This window comes from Pseudorca crassidens, chromosome 2 (assembly GCF_039906515.1).
Source record: "Pseudorca crassidens isolate mPseCra1 chromosome 2, mPseCra1.hap1, whole genome shotgun sequence".
In the NCBI taxonomy this organism is placed as follows: Eukaryota; Metazoa; Chordata; class Mammalia; order Artiodactyla; family Delphinidae; genus Pseudorca; species Pseudorca crassidens.
Genome location: NC_090297.1, coordinates 50,792,091 through 50,809,944, shown reverse-complemented (window position 1 = coordinate 50,809,944; position 17,854 = coordinate 50,792,091). Strand labels below are relative to the sequence as shown.

At 39.2% G+C, this 17,854-nt stretch overlaps 1 pseudogene; it reads right to left on the bottom strand.

Annotated features, from left to right (window-relative positions):
* The window catches only part of LOC137208892 (bridging integrator 3 pseudogene), a 58,759-nt pseudogene extending 41,815 nt beyond the window's left edge, over positions 1-16,944 (bottom strand).
* Positions 16,945-17,854: the final 910 nt, after the last annotated feature.

Below are 17,854 nucleotides of genomic sequence, written 5' to 3'. Positions count from 1 at the left end.
GTTAATGTATGTTTGATGTCACGGATGTGGAAAAAGTCATTGTTAACTTTGTGAACTTTTCCAAGTTTACTTTGGGAAACTTTGAGGAATTCTGAAAGAACTCATTTGCATATCCAATCTTAGTGGCATGAGTGATTTGATACATGTCTCTTAGGTGGACAAATCAATTCATTCTCATAAATAGGTCAGTCCTTTTTGGTTCTCTTTGGGAATAGCCTTTCTGCTTGAGAATGTTTTAAGAAGGAAATGGGAGCTATTCAATGCCTTGTGTCTTTCACATTCTGCCTCCTAGGTCCAATGGACCTTTAACATGTACCCAATCTGAGAGAGAATCAGGGGGTAACTAAGGCATTTGCAAAACAGTATCCATTTTGATTCAGTAGTTAGTGATTCTCAGTCTTTTATGATCCTCACTATGGCTGACTGAATGTGAATTCTTCATATATACAGTTACCCAATGGTTTTTCTTTTTTGTTCTACAGACCCTAAGATATAAAACATAGAGAGATATGAAAGGATCCCTCAGGAAGTTTAACTCTTCCTATATTGATGGAAAATACTTCAAAGTTGGCAAAACACCAACTTCTAGAATCCTTTAGAATATTGTTTAAAGGAGAGAACTTATGTGGTATCAGATGCTGCAAAATCTCAGGTCATGTCTACAACAGAGTATGCTGTCAATAAGTATGTTCTCTTATTATTAATAGTATTATATTATTCTCCTAAACAACATCAATACTAGAGAATTGGCATTCTACTTGATGTAACCCTTTTCCCCAGACTACATCCTCACCAGAGCTCTAAGGGTTGAACTGAACACATATGATGTATATGATGTATATCATCTGTTTCTCCTCCATATCCACTTTCTACTATTCTGTATCACATCATCCAGGAGGCTGATCTGTATGAATATACTAATGGAATAACCTGCTTTCTAACTTCCAGCTGGGTTTGATCAATGGGGAATACTAGCAAGAACTCAGAGGACAAGAGAAAGGAGGCTGTTTATTGCCCTCCTCCCTCCCATTATGACTGGTTAGTTGCCATCAACTAAAGGTTTCATCCCCTATCAGGAAGTTCTCTTCACACAACTATTTCTGTCCCTAGTTAGTAACCATTCCCTACCCTTGTCCATCAGGTTAGTGCTTTCCTGTTACTAACCAGAGAACACTGTACCATTCTTTCCAGTTTACCTACACCCAACCACATCTTGGTAAATAGCCCCTTTATTATATTTTCTTCAAATTATCCATTTAATGTGTGGCATGCCTTTCCTGACAGGACTCTGACAATGCACGTGGCCTGTAGGCTATCAGTTCCATGAGGACAGGGATCTTTGTTCTAAGTTATTCACTGCTGTATCAACAGCACTTTAGCACAGTGCCTGGCATGTATTAGGCATTCGAGATAAGTTTGTTGAATGAATGATGACTGTTCTCTAAATAGCTTTAGAACAGATTTTATGGAGGCAAAGACTTTTTATAATTATGGAGGCACTCTTTAAGAAAAAGAATATGCAAATATGTCAGTGTTGCAATGTTTATAAAAATATATGACCTTATTGCTAAGGCCCCAAAAGACCTTGAATGGGTCCTATGCAAATGAAGGGCCCTGAAACTTAAGTTTCTCTAGCTTCAACCTGCCTCTTCTGAAATCTCAACTCAGAGTTTCAAGGAATCTGCCAGTCGCCTTCATAGAAATGTGAAGAGAACAGCATGATGTAAAGGAAAATGCATAGCACTAGGAGTCAGATACACATGGGTGAGAATTCCAACTCCTCGGCTTATAAGTTACCTTCCAAGAGACTTGGTCTACTTCATCTATAATAGAGGGATAATATTCTTCTTTCAGAGAACTGTTGTGAGGGTTATCTGAGATAACTATGTAAAGGTTCTAGCTTACAGTAAGTGCTTAGAGATTAGTCAGTCTTTCCCTGGGAAAGGTATTTTCCCAGCAGCCTCTGTTCAAGCCTTCCCCAGGTCTGCTTCTTATCTATTATGATAGAACTGGATCTTCTCGGTGAATCCTCTGAGACCCTGTCTAATCAGGTGCTACTTCAGGACTGGACCATAGCCCTATTTACACTGTGTTCTGGAATCAATATTTGCACAATGGAAAGTCTAGCATCTAACACAATTTGCCTCCAGCCAAACATATAGCCCTGTTTGCTGGGGATTCCTTTATGTCACTGGCCATAACTCAGCCAGATCTCTAAGGAGCCATTTAGATGCTCTAAGCAAATTTTTTCATTGCTTTCTCAAAGGAAAAATTCTCCCCATATTTCATTTTCTAAGTGACCCTCAAAGGCATGTCAGCTGCCTTCTACATAAACATTTTATTATAGTTTTGAGCAAGCTACATTTTAGAGCCTGGGTTATCTTTTTTTAAAAATTCTATTTGCTCTGTTATTAATTCTCTCCTCTTCCAGTTACTCAAGTATGAATTACACCCAAATCCTTGCTTAAACAATGCAAAATCCATGAAGATAGGTATGGTATTGCTTTACTTACCATTGCATTCCCAGAATATAGTGACTGGCATGTGATAGACACTCAATATATATTTTTGAATTAATAAATGAATGATTGAGTATATCATGCAGAATGGAATATAAGAGTATGACCTAGGGGATATTAGTTATAAGGGTAAACTAAGAAATCAAATATGGGCAATACTTTATACTGGATATCTACAAGGGTTAGATATCTTACGAGAGAGAGTTCTTCATGACTGGAGATGCTAAAATAGAAACTGGTGAACATTTTTCAGGAATTATGTAAAGAAAAATCTTGCGTTAAATTGAAGATGGAAGTTGGTTTCCTCTAATTTCAATACCAACTCAGAATTTATGATTTCCTACACTCATACTAAGTGTTAGGTAGTAGTTTGTGGTAATTTAGGGGCCTAATTGACCTTGGAGCTAATTCCAGTTCCCATATCTTAACTTTGGTACCTTGACCAAGTCAAGTTCCCTGAGCCTCAGTTTCTGTAACTGTAGAGTGAGCATAATACTGATTTCACAGGATCACTGTAGATTAAATGAAATATTAAATTTAAGAGCCCCCAAGCACCACTCTAAACATCTATTAACTACTCAACAGGTATTAGATGCTTTTTCATCCCTCAAATTTATGCTCTTAATAAAGTTAGACTAGTTAAGGAATTCCTCAAGAATGCAATGTAAGAAAGAGGCTGGTACTGCAATTCAGAAGACCTAGTCTCTTGGTCTATAATTGGCCCTAATCACCTCCATGACTTTTAGCAAATCAGACACCTCTGATTCTTCAGTTATAACATGAAGGCCCTAGATTAAATACTGCCTTAGATTTCGTCAAATGCTGAAGCTATGGTATGTCTTCAGAAAGCTCAGTTTACCTACATAATACTCAGAACAATATTAAATAGAAAAAACCACACTTCTTTGTTGATTTTTCTTACCCTTATGGGTTGAATCCTAGCACATGGCTGAATACAACTTGGTCTCATGAGTATATTATTGTGTACTCTGGGCTTTGTGAAATACAATAAGCCACATGTAATTCATTAGCCATAATGAACCTATCTTGACTAAGAGGCAGGCATCCTCTCTGAGGCAGTCCTCTTCCACAATAACTTCATTTCTTCCTGGAATGAGACTGAAGAATTAATACACTGCAGCTATTAGGATAATATTTCAATTTTTCAAAAGGAAATGTTCTTAACATGGGCCTGGTATCCCTCCTGCTGTTAACAATAGAACCCTCCACCTCCTTCTATGAGCCTTCCCTATAAAGGCCAGAAAACTCATTCTCTGCTAAACGAGTACTTACATAACCGTAGTGAGGAAGAGATCATTTTAGCTTCCTGCCCAGAAAACCTACAGTGCACTGGTGTGTCTTCCTGAAATCTGATTAGTTCTTCAAATAAAAAGCCTGATACTTTTTCATTATACTCTTCTTCCTCTGGGAATAATTTTGCAAAAAAATAATATGAATAACAAAACGTAACATTAAAATGGAGTGAGCTATTCAATGGAGATAAAGAGCAGGGGTCAAGAAAAGACTCTTTTGCCTCTAACTGGGAAATTCAACTGCCCTCTCAGTTTTGATTATAAAGGGAAGAAAAAGATTTCACTCGACTGTGAAGGCAAAAGATTTGATGGATAGAGCTGTTATCCTTGGTTAGCTTTATAATGACTTACTTTGAATGGGTTGATTTTAAGAAAAATTGATTTCAAAAATATGCCTCTGCCTCCCTGTCTTTATTTAAGTCACGGCCACCCTTCTTTCCACACCCAGAGCACATCCTCATAACATTTTCATCATTAATGAGCAGTGTTAACTTCTGGATGATTTCACGACTCGATCTGCTGATGCACTGGCGGATCCTGACTGTGTTAAGTTTTGCAATGTTCTTATCCAGAGGTTTCGATGAGAACTACATGTTTCTGTCACTTGCTCTAATTCCAGTTAGTGACAAGATCTGCTACTCTGAGACTTTTTAGGAACTCTCTACAGACCCACGTTGCCCTGGCTTGAAGGATGAGTTTGGATATGACTGGAGCTTGAGTCCAAAAGGCACAGGAATACTGTGAACTAAAGAAAGAGCAGAGAGAGTCACAATATAGACACCACCTTCTGAAAAAGGCTCTGGGAAAACAACCTCAAAGTGAAAATCAGACCACGTGAGTTTCAGAATCAGTAAATGCTGATATAAGTGCCCAGTGAAAACTGGGGCTGTTTCACATTATTTCAGCATCAAACCTACATTTTAAGGAGTCATTATTAACTCTACTTATAATGAAGGCACTGGAGCTCTGAAAAGTTACATCACTTTCTTAAGGTCCCAAGAGTTGCAGAGTTGAAATCTGAACTCAGATCTCCTAAGTCTTTGTTACTAACTGCCTCTTAGAACCAAAAGAACAGCATGAAGAATCCCTCTTTGACCAAGATTAAAACTACTAATCATTAAATTAAAAATGCCTTGTAGGGACTTCTCTGGTGACACAGTGGTTAAGAATCTGCCTGCCAATGCAGGGGACACGGGTTCAAGTCCTGGTCCAGGAAGATTCCACATGCCACGGAGCAACTAAGCCCGCACGCCACAACTACTGAAGCCCGCGTGCCTAGAGCCCATGCTCCGCAACAGGAGAAGCCACCACAGTGAGAAGCCCGCACAGCACAACGAAAAGTAGCCCCCGCTCACCGTTAACTAGAGAAAGCCCATGCGCAGCAATGAAGACCCAATGGAGCCAAAACAATAAAAATTTTTTAAAAAAGTGCCTTGTAATCACTACAATCTTGTTTTTCCGATGATCATGGCTGTCCATAGCTTTCAGGATAAAGTTCAACGTTCTTACCTTAACCCACAAAACCCACAAGGCTCTCCATCACCTTTCTTCCTACTCATTTGCCTTCCTCTCTCCTTAATCCCCAGAAGCTTATCTTATTCTACAGAACTGCCCTCCACCCCAGACAGTAATTACAATTTCCCAGTACACATGCCACTCCTCCACTCAGGGTGCCTTCTCTCCCTTATTTATTCAGTTAACTCAAATATATCTTTAAAAATCAGCTCTATGGTCTCCTCTTCTGGAAAGCCTGCTTTGACTCCAGCTTAATTTAGATGCCTCTGCTGTGTCCCCACACATACCATGGGGACCAAACTCCTAACTATTCTCCATAATGACTCATTGACTTGCTTTTCTCCTTTACGAGATTCAGAACTCCCTAAGAACCAGACTATGTTGAATTTATCTTGTATCCTCAGCATCTATTACAGCAACTGAGGCATAAAAAGTGATTAATGATTCTGAGTGAGTAAATGATTAAAAACAAGGTTGATCAGGAGATGACTAACAAGACATATGGGAGACAATTTCTGAGAAGCCAAATTCTTTCAGCCACAGTATGGCTTTGCCTACCTGTACAATTTCACATATCACTCCCTGCTGCCCCCTTCCAACTCCTCTCATCTTACACTAGAAGGGATATTTTCTAGTATAAGAAATTTCTTATAAGTATATATTATAAGTATAATTTCTGTTGACCTAAAACAATCAGACTGCCAGTTATTTCTCAGGATCAGTAAAGAATTGCTCTTCGGGGTCTGCAACCATGGTGAGCCATGCGCAAGTCTCCAGCAAAGATGGAGAGAAGAACTGTTTCATAGAGGGGAAAAGGAAGTTGGGAGGGTTGTAGTAAACAAAGAGCCCACAGCTTTTCATTGGCTGAGTTCTGACAGTCTCTCACTGGGAGCTCTTGCCAGCAAGGAAGAGGAAGCCCTTCATTTTCCTGTTGGGCTCTGCCTATTGTCACAGGGCATGAGAGCCCCCCTTCTGGTCTCCCAACTCTATTGAATTGAAGTTTCTGTTTATTCATTTTTTTTTACCACCCATTCATGATTATCTCTGATATGTTGAAGTTTAGCTTTATGCTCTCAACTTTCACTGACAATTGCTATGAAAAATAACCCCCCAAACTCACTGCTGATTCTTATGAAACTCTATATTGGGAAGTTCTTAGAAAGTTTAGCCCTAGAAGAACTTAATTTCCCCTTAATGGATTTGGCATCCTTTTTACAATATAAGCTATGTAACCAAGTATGATTTCATATTCACTTTAGTTTCTAGGAAATTTAGAGTCAAATTTCTTGCCCAATCATAGCAACTATACAGGCCTTCTGGTTTGCAAATTTTTATTTTTATTTTACTTTCTCGTCTCTACTTCAATTCAACATTTTTTGAGAACTTACTGGATGCATGAAACTGTTCTGGGGGCTTAGTGTATATCAATTAACAAAATAGAATTAAAATTCTACCCTCATGAAACTTACCCAGTTTCAAGGTATATTATTTTTTATGTACATCATACAAACCAATTCCAAAATTAATGCTGTACATATGATCTAAAGTTGATGCTTATATGTATTCAATCCTGTTTCCTTCTTTTATAATGCATTTATTATAATTATATCTCTCATCTAAATTTTGTAAATGCTGACATTCACAGATTTGAAACCTCTAAGAAAAACATAAAATGCTGGTGGAATTAGAATCATCTCATTTCAGACTTTCTTAAATAATGGTAATTGAAAGTTTATAGGCAGCTTCAATAATTCCTAATCAGTGCTTTTTAACACATTAGCAGTTGGTGTCTGGAGTCTGACATTTGCTGTGAATGAGTGCTTGACAGCTTTTGTTGTAAGTTTGGGCTTCTTTTGCCTAGTAATTTGCTCCCTGCTGTCTAAGGGGAGGGAACTTTACTTTCCCAGATGTCCTACAAAGTGTCAGTGTCAGTCTCCCAACCCACCCCAGAGCTCACTGCTCCCCACCAATACCAGGGACCCTGACCTGAAGGTTTCCTAGCTACGGGTCAGATATGACTTGTACTGGGATTGGGGGGGGGCTTCTCCTGAGATGCACCTGCCAGTCTTCAGAATATCTAGAGAGTTTCTTTTTATGCAAGACCTTACAGAGACATCCAGAGCACCAGTTGAGAGCTGAATCTCCTTCATGCACTAAGAATATTCAGTTTGTAATACAATTAACAAAAGCACACTTTGCATTGGATTGTATATACTATACAATGGCAACCTGATATTTATGTCCTATTCAACTTCCCCAAAGGGTTAGAGAAAACCTTTAGAGTGAAATGGCTAACCAAATGAGATCTACCGTATCTGTCATTTTTCCTATCATTGCTGAAACTCTTCTGGGCCTCATGCTGTTCTTGTCTCACACTGCCTATTCTGTCAGAGGATCTGACCAATGGGGGCCTGAGCTGAAAATGTATCCCTCATTAGGAAGAAAAGTTTAACTCCATTCACTAAACCTTACCCCACCTACCCCTTCTTTATTTAACTGTTTCACACTATCAATACCATATAGGCTACACATACAACAGTGCTATCTAATCCAGCCTAATTCATCAAGCAAGAATTTAATGAATAACTACTAAATACACAAAATAGACAGAGAATGACTATGGCAGGCACTTGGACCTCCTACAAGGTCCCTCCTGTTTGTGCGCTTGAAGGATATTGTCGCCTGCTGGCCCATAGTTCACAGTTTTTCTTTGTTTTGTTTTTTGTATATTGAAAAATGTGACTTTTATACGACAATGAACCAAATCATAGCCTCCCCACTTCACCACTTATGTATATGATTCCATTTTCTTTTAATAAATATACCACATTCCCAACAGTTTATAATCATTTCCGTACAGGAAGCTGGCAAGAAAATGTGCTCCCAAGCTATGGATATGCAAAACATCATCAACAAATCATAAATGCATTTTACTGGACAAAAGAAGGCCCTCCCCAAAGACTGCATACTGTGTGAATCCATGCATACAACATTCAGGAAAAGGTGAGACTATAAATATTGAGAACAAATCAATGGTTTTCAAGGTTCGGACGGGGGTGCTGGGCTTACCTAGAAAGAAACTACATAAGGGAATTTTGGCATAGAGAGAGAGAGATGAATCTGTGTCATGATTTTAGGAGTAGTTGCATGACTCTGAGTATCAAAACCTACAGAATTGTATAGTCAGGAATAATTGTATTTTAGGTAAGAAAAAGTTAATAAATATCAAAGCCCATGTGATGAAAAGAATTCCAGCTACAAGTCTAATAAGTATAAATTTGCCACACTACCTAAGATATATATTTATATCATCTTTAGTTATTAGCCTTTAGACTTATGATGTCCAAAACAATACTAGAATTTTGATAAGATATATCCAAGTATTTAAATACCCTATAATCATAGATACATGGACTCTAAAAGTTATAAAGAATCTTGAGGGTAATTTACCATTAGATTAACAGATTAACAAGAAAAACATATAATCATCTCAGTAGATTCAGAAAAATCCTCTGATGATATCCAACATCCAATTCTGGCTAGAAAAAAAAAGACAAAATCAAACAAAAACCCTCTCGGCACTCAAGGCATAGAAAGGAACAACCACAATCTAACGAACCACATCTACAAAAACTGTGAAGCAAACATCATACTTAATAGTAGAAGATTGAATGCTTTCCCCTAAGATGAGGAGCAAATCAAGGGACTACTTTGGACCACTTCTATTTAACATTACTGGCCATTCTACACAGAGGTACAAGGGAACTATGTTTTCATGCCTATTTACCAAATTATACACTTCAAATATGTGTGTGTTTTTTGTATATCGAATATACCTCAATAAAGCTTTAAAAATTATGTGATTTAAGCACAGTCCTTTCACCTACTGCTAACCAAAGCCTAATCAAGTTCTTGGTCTCTTCACCATCTGAGAATATTGGATCGTAGAAGTAGCCGGGAAGTCAGGAAGTCACTAGGTGGAGACAGGCCTGATGTTTGGGAAGTGGCTAAGCCTTCTCTTCTGACAAAATGGAGTAAAATAAATCAGACTTCCAGAAATCCTGCTCACTAGGAGCATACACTATGAGTTCTAACCTCACTGAGAAGTAGAAAAGATAGTATAAAAGACTTAGGGTTTTGGAATCACACAGATTTCAAGTCAAATTCTGAATTAACCAAATCTTGGCTGTGTGATTTTGAAATATTTATTACACTTTCTGAGCTTCAGTTCCTGCTCTGTCAAATGAGGACAATAATACTTTTTTTTCTAAAGGGTGCTTTGAGGAACAAATGTTATTCTACGTTAAATGACATATATTAGGCATTCAATAAATATTGTACAAGTTCCCTTTCTCTTCTCCAAAATCCTTTAAGTCTTTTCTGCTTTTATTTTGTTTCCAAAGCCTTGTAAATAATTATCCAATTATTTATTAGGTATTTTCTCAAAATCAACCCCCGTGCTGTGTAGTGAGTTATCATAGAAGAAACAGGCATGGCATTTATCTAGAAAGAGTTCACAGTCTAGTCAGGAAGACCAATGTATAGAAACAAATGCTATCCTGCAATCAAAGTAAGTACTACAAAAAGTAGGGCTACAACAAGTAGAGTGAATAATTTTGCTCAGATGACTCAAGTAAGGTTTTTCCAGAGCGAAAAGAATGTCTTAAAATATGGATGAGAGTTACTAGGTTTATGTGGATGTGGATGTAGGGAAAAGCATTTCAAGCTGAGCAAACAAAAAATATATACTACATTCACAGGTTTTACTAACAAAGTGCTTTTTGCATCTTGCTTCATGACGTAAGTCTGATCCACACACACTGAGACCAACTTCAGGTGTCACCAAGCAAAGCTCATTAACAATTCTCCAGTGCAAGCTCTCACCTCTCCAATCTTTGATCATCCTTTTCTTCTGAACCAAACTCGGTCTCGTTCTACTAGCATGAGCCACACCCAGCAGGAGGACCCTTGTTGGGGCCCAACTTGGGAGGGTCAGTAACGCATGGACTCCTATAGCAAGTGTTTAACTGCACGACAATCTGCCCGAAAACTGCATGGCACACTTATCCTATATGATCTTCACGTCCTTGGTCTACCCCAGGCTGTGGGAAAGTAAATAGAAGAGGCCCAGACCATCAACAATCTAATCTTGGAAAAAGAGGTTGTGCCTTCTAAGTTCCCCACCAAGTCTGTCTTTATCACAACATCTGTATCACTTGAAGGCTTCTCCCTCTTAGGCTATAGGAAGTAAAGAAATGGCAAACTCCTTGGGCATATCAGATATAGATATAAATACTGAATATTAGTTTTCCAAACTAATTGCAGAGGGAATGAAACAAATTACCCGCCTCGAAATTGCTGAGCACCTTAGAGAAAAGTACCAAATAACCATACCACAACCAGCAAATCTGAAACATCTGGAATCAGATCCTTTGGAATACACATCAAAAGCTATATATTGAATAGATCAAGGAAGTATTCTTCTCCTGAGCTGGACGAGTTAATTTGATTTAGAACCACAGACAGTAAACTGTCCCATTTCCCTTACCATGCCATTGCATCTCTTTTCATGAAGTGTTCTAATATGCTGCCTTGATTTGAAGTTGCCTAGATGTGAGAGGCATCATGAAATCCTACAGGTACCAAATTCTTGATTTCAAGATTTGTGCTCATTTCATTGCAATATGCTGCTTCTGAAAGAATGGGCATGCCATTCTCCCCTCCCCCACCATACCTTTTAGAAGGATCTTGAGTAATTGAAGCTCACTCAGGATTGCTCAGTTTTGATGTGGAAAAGGGAGAGATTGGAGTTTAGGTACATGAGTCCAAGGAGAGTCAAACTTGGAACACCTTACAAAGAAGAAACAATAATTAGAAGGCTCTAAAAAGAAGTAAAGGAAAAGGAACTACTTACGTGCTTTGTGCTGTGCTAAGTACTTAATCACAGCCAGTGATAGCTATTAATATCTCTATTTTAAAGATAAAGAAACTGAGGCTTGGTGAAGTGGTAAAGATGGTCACAAAGCCATCAGTCTTTTATAATCATAATAACATTATTTGAATAGTACTTGGTATTTTCCAATGTGTTGCTAAATCCATTCTTTAAATTGCTCCTATTTTCATCTGTATGAAAAGGACAAGACATATCAAGACATCTGTATGAAAAGGACAAGACATTTTCTGAATTCTATTTTATACCTGATCAAACTAAGGCACAGAGCTTTAAATCCTTTGTCTAATTGACTGCCAAAACCCCCCACTACCCCATAGCTTACAATAGTAACAATTTATTGTATCTCATGATTCTGCAGTGAAGTATCTGAGCAGGGCTCAGCTGTATGACTCTTCCAAGTAGCCCTGAAATCTCTCAGTAGTATTCACCTGGCAGATGGGCTGGTTTGGAGGACTGAAGATGGCTTCACTCATGTCTGGTGCTTTGTCAGGGATAGCTGGTAGGCTGGACTCAGCTGGGACTTTTTTTCTTTTTAATTTTATTGAGATACAATTGACAAATACCATTGTTTAGATTTAAAGTGTACAACGTGATGATTTGACATACATATACATTGTGGAATGATTACCAAGATCAAGGGGACTTTTGACCAGAATGCCTACACATGGCCTCTCCAGCATGATGGTCCTAGGTTAGTTCCAAAAGAGGGTGTTCCAGCGAACAAGAAGAAACTGCATGACCTTTATAACCTAACTTTGAAAGTCACATAGTCACTTCTCCCAGATTCTATTGGCCAAAGCAGTCATAAACTCATGCAAATTCAACAGGAGGGAAGGTAAACATGAAATGAAATGGCAAAGGACCCGTGATGATGTTTCAAGACTGGCATAGGTGCACAGGTACTATTGGAATCGTGATTTAAAGCCACAACTTTGTCCCATTCCCTTGATGCTCTATCTGAGGAACCACCAACGATTCACAAGCCTGCAGGGTTGGAAGGGCAGGGAAAAGGGGCTGTCAGGGAACAATGACAGCCCAGAAGGCATAGACTCAGGGCTGTGCCGAGAATCCATTGCCGGTTGTGTTGGTCTACCATGAAAATCTAGAAATCCAGATTTTTATGTGAAATCTCCCAATTTTTAATTATTAGGAAATAATTCAAAATTTTAATATACTACATGAATTAATTTTAATCTCTAGGTTTTTTTCACATCTTTATTGGAGTATAAATGCTTTACAATGTTGTTAGTTCCTATTGTACAACAAAGTGAATCAGCTATATGTATACATATACCCCCATATCCCCTTCCTCCTGAGCCTCCCTCCCATCCTCCCTATCCCATCCCTCTAGATGGTCACAAAGCACCGAGCTGATCTCCCTATGCTATGCAGCAGCTTCCTACTACCTATCTATTTTACGTTTGGTAGTGTATATATGTCAATGCTACTGTCTCACTTCATCCCAGCTTCCCCTTCCCCCACCCCGTGCCCTCAAGTCCATTCTCTACATCTGCATCTTTATTCTTGCCCTGCAACTAGGTTCATCAGTACTGCTTGTTAAAATTCCATATATATGCATTAGCATACAGTATTTGTTTTTCTTTCTGACTTACTTCACTCTGTATGACAGATTCTAGGTCCATCCACCTCACTACAAATAACTCAATTTTGTTCCTTTTTATGGCCGAGTAATATTTCATTGTATATATGTGCCACATCTTCTTTATCCATGCATCTGTTGATGGACATTTAGGTTGCTTCCATGTCCTGGCTATTGTAAATAGTGCTGCAATGAACATTGTGGTACATGAACCTTTTTGAATTATGGTTTTCTCAGGGTATATGCCCAGTAGTGGGATTGTTGGGTCATATGGTAGTTCTATTTTTAATTTTTTAAGGAACCTCCATAGTGTTCTCCATAGTGGCTGTATCAATTTACATTCCCACCAACAGTGCAGAAGGGTTCCCTTTTCTCCACACCCTCTCCAATATTTGTTTGTAGACTTTTTAATGATGGCCATTCTGACTGGTATGAGGTGATCCCTCATTGTGGTTTTGATTTGCATTACTCCAATGATGCTGGATTGGAGCATACATTGGATTACAGCTTTGGATTACTCCAAAAGCTACTCCAATGTTGAGCAGCTTTTTATGTATTTGTTGGCCATCTGTATGTCTTCTTTGGAGAAATGTCTATTTAGGTCTTCTGCCCATTTTTGGATTGGGTTGTTTGCTTTTGTGATACTGAGCTACATGAGCTGTTTGTATATTTTGGAGATTAATCCTTTGTCAGTTGCTTCGTTTGCAAATATTTTCTCCCATTTTGAGGGTTGTCTTTTCATTTTGTTTATGATTTCCCTTGCTTTGCAAAAGCTTTTAAGTTTCATTAGGTCTCATTTGTTTATTTTTGTTTTTATTTCCCTAACTCTAGGAGGTGGGTCAAAAAGGATCTTGCTGTGATTTATGTCATAGAGTATTCTGCCTATGTTTTCCTCTAAGAGTTTGATAGTGTCTGGCCTTACATTTAGGTCTTTAATCCATTTTGAGTTTATTTTTGTGTATGGTGTTAGGGTGTGTTCTAATTTCATTCTTTTACATGTAGCTGTCCAGTTTTCCCAGCACCACTTATTGAAGAGACTGTCTTTTCTCCATTGTATATTCTTGCCTTTTTCAAAGATAAGGTGACCATATGTGCGTGGGTTTAATCTCTGGGCTTTCTATCTTGTTCCATTGATCTATATTTCTGGTTTTGTGCCAGTAGCGTACTGTCTTGATTGCTGTAGCTTCGTAGTATAGTCTGAAGTCAGGGAGCCAGATTCCCCCAGCTCCGTTTTTCTTTCTTAAGATTGCTTTGGCTATTCGGGGTCTTTTGTGTTTCCACACAAATTGTAAAATTTCTTGTTCTAGTTCTGTGAAAAATTCCATTGGTAATTTGATAGGGTTAATCTCCAACTTTTATCTCTATATCACACAATTTGAACTTTTCTGTTTTGTTTTTATGTCTAGAGGAAAATGAGTTAATTATTTGTTTCTTTTGCCAACTACAAATTGGCACATGCCATCTACCTCTGCAAGAATTAAATCATGAGTCACTGCAGCTGCTGACCTTCAACACTCCCTAAAAGGAGTTTAGGGTGGAGATCAGGAATGAGGCACTCTGTGCTCTGGGAAAAACTGGCAGAAGAGGTCTTCATATAGTTAGATATATTCAGGAGATTTTATGAGCCCAATTCTTGCCTCTCCTCATGTCTACAAAAGCACTAAAATCATTAACGGTGACATCTGCTCCTCGTGACTAGCAGCCAGCCTCTGCCAAAATGTGTGCTTGACTGCACGTACCCCATTCACTAAAATCGTATGTAACACTGACCTCCCCCACTGCCTCTTTGGAGCAGTTTCTCAGAGCCCTCTGAAATGCTATCTCCCAGGCTAGAGTCCTCATTTTGCCCCCAATAAAACTTCACTCACAACCCTCACATTGTGCATTTTTTCAGTTGACACTTTCAAAGCAAGAACTATAGGTCCCAAATACAGGTCTGGAGTCAGACAGCCACAAGTTCCAGTCCCGGTTTTGCCACCTGATAATTCTGTGCCTGATGCTAAGTCACTTATGCTCTCTGAGCCTGTGTCCTCAACTGTAAAATGGGGATAATAATAATAGTTATCTCATAGGACTTCTCAGAGTGAACATGAGGCAAGAAGGCTAGCACAGCTCATGACACATCAGTCAGTGGTACTTATTATTCTGAAGGGGAAAACATCCTCCCCCACTCTGACAAGAATCAGTGTGGAGAACTTTCACCAGGAGTTAAAAGACCTGAGTTTTATTCTGTCCTGAAGTGAGTCTAGGCTATGGATCAGTAGCCAGGGAGGCGGGAAAGTAGGAGGCCCCTGCAAAGCTAAGGTCCAAGACAGGCTATGACTTGAATAAAGTGCATGAAAAGAAAGGCCATGGTCTACACAGAGGCTGAAGGACCAGGCAAGCAGCATCGTTGAGCCCTGGCCTTGGAATCAGGTTGTTACTTAGATGACCTTGGGAATATCACAGGATTTCTGTGGAGTTTGCTTGAATTCCTCACAGGTAAAATAAATAACATAATCGCTTCTTGAAAGGGTTGATGTGAAGATCAACTGAACAAGCTCATGTGAATTATCTGTCAATGTCTCATACATATACTTAATGAATGTTTATTGAATCTGACTCTGAGCCATTCCAAAGTCAGGCAGATGTTTCCTCTTTAAAACTCAGAACACACATGTACACACACATACACATAAACACACACACGGGTGCATCTAAAACTGTTGAAACCTGAATACACCCGGTGGATTGTACCAATGTCAACTTCCTGGTATGAATATTGTACTATAGTTATGGGAGATGTAATCGTTAGGAAAAACTAATTGAAAGCTATACATGGGACCTCTGCACGTTTTGTTTGTTAGGTTTTTGGGGTTTTTTTTTTTTTTTTTGCTACTTCCTATGAATCTGTAATTGTTTCAAAGTAAAAAGTTTTTTAAAAGTCAGAAGAAACAGTGGAATATAAACCAAAGAGAGAGTGAGAGAAATCAGCAAGACACTCATAACAAAACACAGGGCAAAGACCAGGAAGGTGGGGAGGGTAGGGGCAGCGGCAGGAAATTCACAGGTATTGAAAAAGGCCAGATGAAGCCTGTAGGGAAACAAACAGCTGTGAAGCACTGATCCTAAAGCTTCAAATCTGAGGCCATTTTCTCTCACAGCCTAGACACTTCTTGCCTGGTTACTATTCTATTCAGAAGACTATCTTGGGACCTAGCCAGACCAATGGCTGCAGACAGAAACAGGTAAATGAGAACACAGGACCAGAACCAGAGGGTGCACTATGGAATAGAGGAGGAGACAGAGGAAGGAATAGTGGCCACCAGAAAACATACCAAAAATTGATCATTCATCATGCCACATGTGGTTTTACATGTGTCCCAGAGCTTGCTCTGAGGCAAATCTTGAATGGTGCATTTGGCTTTCAGGCAGATCGGTGATCACTTTCTTGTTTATTCAATCCACAGAAAGGTTAATTATGCTAGTGACTGTGGTTGGGAAACAATTCTTGGAAAATGCTTTGGTAACAACAGGTTGGCAGTGTATGAAAACCATCTGCTTCCCACAAATGTTAAGGTAAACTTTCAAACTTGTGGGGTTAGCAATTACAGATTGTATGGTAGTTTAGCAGAGGGAAAATACATGCTGTGTTGATGTAGACTTTTGAGATCTTCTTGACACCCAGCCGAGAAAGAACACCCTGTTATAAGAAGGATGGTCTTCGAGCATATCAAAACTTTGGGTAAGTCATCTTTGTTTGCGCGTATTAAGGCTAACAGAACAAGAACATCACACAAGGGAATATAGTATTTATACTGAATGTCTCCTAAGTAAATTAAGCCTCTCCGGTTTGCTCTTGCCTTGACCCACTAATGGGAACAGGATTATAGATGGAAGATTTGTTTCTTATAAAAATATTCAGTTTATTCTACAAAGGAACATAAAATGCTGCTCCTCTGACCCCGTGGCAGGAGCTGCTCTCAAGGGCTGCAGTTGTGGTTGTTCCAGCTGCTTTGTCATGAAGAGGTCTACTCTCCAACTCTTCTGATGGCAGCGCTTCATGGCTCCCCACCTCCACTCTGGAGGAGAGAAATGGAAAGGGCTAACGGGCTCCTAACTTAGCAAATGTTGTCAGGACCACTAATCCATCATTCTAAGGGTACTTCTCAAAGAGACAGATTCTTGTGAAAATCATTCAGCTGACGCTGAGAGGGAATATCTTAAGTAGAGTGGAGTTCAAAATTATGAATGGCAGCAGAGAATGGACACAAATCATATTTGCTAATGGAAGTGAAAAATCTAATTTGTCCCTTGTGGTTACATCTTGAATAGCAACACCTTATAATGCTTAGGCCCTAGGTGGCTTATGTCCACTACTTATTGAGGAATGGCCACATAAATACATAAATTAAAAATTTAGGCAATCTTAGATCTATAGGTGATTAACACCGTCCCCACAACATTCTCATCCTGATTGGCCATTCATGACATTTCTGCTAAGATCTGCAAAGGCAGGGTGAAGAAAATGGTGACATCTACCTCAATTTGTATATGTGAACATCTTATAGCGGCGGTTATTAAAAAAAAAAGGAAACTTCTATCCTTGTCAGAAGACTGCAAGGCATTCAAAAGAACACAGAGGGGCTTCCCTGGGGGCACACATTGGCTTCCCTGGCCAATGCAGGGGACACGGGTTCAAACCCTGGTCTGGGAAGATCCCACATGCCACAGAGCAACTAAGTCCATGCGCCACAACTACTGAGCCTGCACTCTAGAGCCCGCAAGAAACAACTAATGAGCCCGTGTGCCACAACTACTGAAGCCCGTGCGTCTAGAGCCCATGCTCTGCAACAAGAGAAGCCACCTCAATAAGAAGCCTGTGCACCGTAACGAAGAGTAGCCCCCGCTCGCCGCAACTAGAGAAAGCCTGTATGCAGCAAGGACCCCATGCAGCCAAAAATAAATAAATAAA